The following is a 5,529-nucleotide window of genomic DNA, read 5'->3' on the forward strand; positions in this document are numbered from 1 at the left end:
CTTGTTTGTTTGTTTGTTTGTTTTGTAGAAAGGATCTTTTCTTTGTATCCCAGACTTGTCTGGAACTCAAATCCTGCCTTAGCTTCCAAGTACTGAAATGTAGCTCTGGGATACCATACCTAGTCTCTTAAGGCTCCTTCTTCAATTGGCTTTGGTCAGTAATATTTGTTTGCTTCTTTGGAGAGTCGCCTGTCAATCTGACATTTCAGGCAGATGCTTTGCTTCTCTTCTGGCACTTAAGATTTGACTAGTAAGTGAAGTCTTACGTTCATTTAGAAACTATCCCTAATATTTTCTCTGGTAAAGACCAAAGTAAGTAAGAGGTAGTTAAGACACTGTCAAAGAAGATATTACTGAAAAACAGCCCAGTAGGAATAAATAATAAAGTAGGCTTTTCAACAGAAACTGGCCAAGTGTCTGTACTACACCCTGTAGGGGTGATGACATGAAAGATACACGTTCGTCTTTCTTGGGCTTAAAGTTAATGAAAATGAGCTGAACAACATGGGACAACTCATGAGAAGAGGTCCCTAGAGAGAGGCTAGTACAGTGGACCTCCTAGTGAGAATGCCCTTATGATTTGGAACTTTGGTTCATACCAGATACCAGGGCAATTTATCTGAGATTTGAAATAGAGAAATAAAGAGGGTTTGGGGGGAAATTAATAGCTTAGACCATTTCCACATTAGTGTTTAAAGTGGAAAGGAGAGATTGATTTCTGGGAGATTCTTGTTTAATCTGTGTAGATAGGTTCTATTTGGGATCCTGATTGTATCAAAAGGATGAAGGTTGTCTTTCAAATGATAAAGGTTTGGGAGTCAGACCTGGGTCTCTATCCGAGCTATGCTCTTTTCTAGCTATTAATTGGCCTTCAAATGCTTACTGAGTACTACTGTGCTTGTGACCTTGAGCACACACACACAAGTCCTGAGCCTCACTCAGGGTCAGTACTTCATACCTGAGATTGGAGATAAAGTTGTCTCTTAGAGTGAATCTGTTTTGAGCACTTTTGAAAGTAAGTGCCAATGTCAGTATGGATTAAAACAAGACTAGATGAAATTTAAAAGGTCAGAGATGTTCAGAATCTGATAGAGGCTGGGTTGGAGGTGGTTTTAGAGAATCATACAGATGATCAGCTAAGTAGAGTTGGAGGCTAGGGAAGCTGGGTTTGACGGGAGTTATTGGAACCCCTGTCCTGTAGGCTCATGTGTGGAAATCAAGTTACAAGGATTTGTGGACAGATAGGCTTGGCCTGTGATCTTAACTGTAAGGCAGATACCCTGCTTTTAGCAGCAGGGAGGGAGTCACAGTCAGACCTTTAAAGTTCCTAAATTTCTTTTTTTAAAAAAATTCAGTTTATTTTATTTTGTTTTTTGAGACAAAGTTTCTCTGTAGCTTTTGTGCCTGTCCTGGAACTAGCTCTTTAGACCAGTCTGGCCTCGAACTCACAGAATCCGCCTGCCTCTGCCTCCTGAGTGCCTGGATTAAAGGCGTGTGCCACTACCGCCCGGCAGTCCTAAATCTCAAAACACAGTTCCCTGTTCTTTGCCTTATGATTCAAAATAATGTAGTAAAGTCCAATAAAGAATTTTTCCCCACCAAGATAATTTGAGATTAATTTGAAATAATAAGTTCTCTTTAAAAATAGAGCAGTCCACCTTTGCTTGGCTACACTCTAAGAATGAATTAAGTCTGGCTCTTAAACATGAAACATTCTTTCAAGATGCAAGTGCAGAACTGTACACACACAGGTATGAAGAATGCTGGCATTCTGAGTAAGCCTAGAGTCAAAGTTCAAAATCATCCCATTCCAGGTGAGTCCACTTGATACTTCATCACACGTTCATCTGCAGTTTGAGGGCCCTGACTCAGCAATCAGTGGCACATTCTAGGAATTTATCAAAGGCAACAGCGGAGTTTGCCACTAGGAGAAGCTGGTTGGCCCAGCTTGAATTAGTTTACTTTCCAATTCAGGGGTTCTCAACCTACAGGTTATGACCCCTTTGGGAAGGGTATTGATGGGGGTTGTCTAAGACCATTAGAAAACACAGATATTTACATTATGATTCATAACAGCAAAAAAATTAGTTATGAAGTAGAAACAATAATTTTATGGTTGGGATCACTACAACATGAGGAACTGTATTAAAGGGTCACACTATCAGAAAGGTTGAGAACTACTGCTCTAGGTCAGTGTTTTTGGAGAAAGGGTCTTGCTCTAGGTTGTGCTGGCCTGATACTCGCTCTTTAGGCTAGGCTACAGAGAGAGGAGTCCTTTGAGGAGTTCTGCCCCTTCTGCTCACTAAACACTGAGATAGATTATAGGCAGCAGCTACCATGCTCAGCCTAAAATTTTAGCTTGCTAACCAAAGGCACTGCCAAAAATAGCCTTGGAAATCAGGGATGGTAGTACACGTCTATGATCCCTGGTACTAGGGATGCTGAGGCAGGAAGATCACAAACTCTGGCCCTGCTTTGGCTGTAGGTCATGTTTTAGCCTGAGCAACATGGGGGACCTTATCTTAAATAATAAAAGACACATAGGCATGTAGCTTAGTGGTGAAATATTAGCATGTATGAGGTACTGAGTACAGTCCCCCAGCGAGTTCTTTTTCTCCCATAAACCAGCCATGGGTCTGGTTATTGGTAGAATTTTTGAACTCTTAGACCATAACTCAGATCTGATTTAAAGCAGGACAGCTTTTTGTCTATGAGAAGTCCTTACTTGACTCCTTTTTCTTACATAGGAAGCTAAGTGTTCTGCTGATGGGTGATCTCTGTTTATTGACAGCAAATGCCAGGCCTGTGCTTCTTAACAGGGATTGTACTTAATCTCTTCATTCCTCTTGTGTTGGTCCATCTATCCTGTTACCCAGGTACACAAATTAGTAGCCTACGCAGTGATGTCCTGATTATTGCTGTGTGACTTAAGCCTGTCTTCAAGTGAAGAATAAGATATGGGTAGCATGCCCAAAGCCTTGGGTTTACCCTTTAGCAGTTCTCCCGCCCCCAAAGGTCATGTGAATAGCTACATTTGTAGTGATTTAACAATATCTACTGCTGTGTGGTTGGTGGTAACCTCCCTTTCTCTCTTTAAACTGAGGTTTAGAAGAAGGTGATTTGCCCAAGGTTACCGAGAAAATGGCAACGCAGAGAGAAACCTCAGGCCTAAAGATAGACCTTATTGCCCCTGGGCACATCAAGGTATAGGAGACAGAATAGACGGAAGACACACAGGGAGAGACTGCTCACTGCTTCCACATCACCTGATTAGGCACCAGTATCTTTTCCTTTGAGACAGCCTTGATACGTAGCCCTGGCTGGACTAGAACTAGCTATATAGACCAAGCTGGCCTCAAACTCACAGTGCCCTGGCTGCCTTTGCCTTCTGAGTGCTGTGTTTAGAGTGCTAGCTTTTCACTAGCATCTTCAGGTCATCTCTGTAGTGACTGGGGTCCAGGTAAGAACAGGAACTTGTTTTTTGAGACAGGGTCTCTGTAACATGGTTGTCCTAGAACTCACAGAGATCCCCCTGCCTCTGCCTCCTTAGTGTTAGGGGATTAAAGGCATGTGCCACCACCGCCCAGCATGACATGAACATTAATTTCTTTTTTAAAAAAAATCCTCTAAGGAGAGTGATGGCTTAAAGCTATTATTACTAGCTTTTTTTTTTCCTTAATGGCTCTGAGGATCAAACCATGACTTTCGGTTTTTCGAGACAGGGTTTCTCTGTAGCTTTGGAGCCTGTCCTAGTACTCACTCTGTAGAACAGGATGGCCTAGAACTCAGAGAGGAACGCATACCTCTGCTCCCAAGTGCTGGGATTAAAGGTGTGTGCCACCACTGTCCATTTTTAAATCCATGGCTTTTTGCATGCTGATCATCTCTAAGCCACAGCCCTAACTCACCCTATTTACCAACCTTAAATCCCGGCTCATAGGACTTTTACTGACTGGCAGTGTTCAGCCACTGCCATGGGCTTTGGAAGGCTGGAGAAGTTCTGCCTTAGACCACGGAGAGGTACTGCCTCTCCACACTGCCTTACAGTGGCAGTAAACAGTCAAGACTGTTCTCATCCTAGAGTGAGAAACAGACTTCCCCAGAAAGGCTCACCTAGAGAGCGTGCTCCACTGTAGCATGTACATTTGCCTGTTGCCTCACCGGAAGCCAGCAGTAGGCCTGCATCCTGTGCTAAGAGTTTCCCAACTAACTCAACCACTATGCCACGCAGACTGCTGCCTGCTCTGGGACATTACATGTTCTCTATGAACAAATAGCAGGCAGCAGCTTAGTGTGTGTGGCACTAATCCTACTCCAGCAGCCACTGTAGTCTGGACTTGGGTATAAATGTTCCTGGATGAAAATGTTAAATACAACTTCAGTCTCTGAGATAAAAACTTGTGGGGGAGGCTGGGTGGTGGTGATGCAAGGTTGCTAAGGGAGAGATACTTTCTTCAGAGGTGTAACCATTGGTAAACTGCCCCTCCTCCATAACTAGTTAAATTCACTGCTTCCCACACAAGAAAAGACATGAAATAGAAAGGGGACTAGTTGGGACGGAGAAGAGGACAAGAGATGGTAATGAAATAAATACATGCATGTATGGAGATGTTATAATGAATCCCATTGTATGTAATTAATGTATACAATGAACCCAGAGAACAGTGAAACACACTTCAGCACTTGGGAGGTAGCAGTGTTATACTTGGTTATATGTCAAGTCCAAGATGTGATTAGACTACATAAGACCCTGTCTCACAAACATAACCGAAAAAACCCCACCCACTTAGTCAAAATACACTTGTACATTTGTACTTGTTTCAGAAAACAGTTTCTGATACTTTTTTTTTTTTGAAGAAATAGTCTCTCACATCTCAGCTTTATTTATTTACTTGTTCATTCATTAATTTATTTTTGGTTTTTCGAGACGGTTTCTCTGTAACAATCCTCCTAGCTGTTCTGAAACTATCTGTGTCCTGGAACTGGCCTTGAACTTACAGAGAGGCATGAACCACCACTACTTCTTGGCCTTTGACTAAGATCAAGTGGAGCGATGGGGGTCTCATGATGTCCAAGCTGATCCCTTGGCAAGCTAATTACCATTTTTGGGCCCTGTTTTTCTCATGGGAGCAATATACTTCATAGTATCTGAAGATTTAAATGAAATTATGTACTCTGTGTACTTGGCACATCTGCCCATGCCACAGGAGCTCTTTAGGAATCATTAGCTATCATTGGAAGGATTCAGGGCCAGTCCAGAGAAACATCTCAAGTCTTGGGAACTGAAAAATGCATGCCTCTACCACTGTGTGGAACTAAGGTCATTTTTCTTTATACATAACTAGTGTGTTCTAAGTGTTCATGATCTTCAGTGGCAGCCAGTGCCTGCCACAATGTCCCTCCCAAGTCCATCTAGAGGGCAGGAAGCTGTACTTGGGCCCATGGTTAGGAAACCTATGTTTATCCAGGTCACTAGGACTACATTACTACATCCAGGTTTTGTTTTAAGAACAAAAGCACAGTACACAC

Source organism: Arvicola amphibius, chromosome 5, assembly GCF_903992535.2.
Source record: "Arvicola amphibius chromosome 5, mArvAmp1.2, whole genome shotgun sequence".
NCBI lineage: Eukaryota > Metazoa > Chordata > Mammalia > Rodentia > Cricetidae > Arvicola > Arvicola amphibius.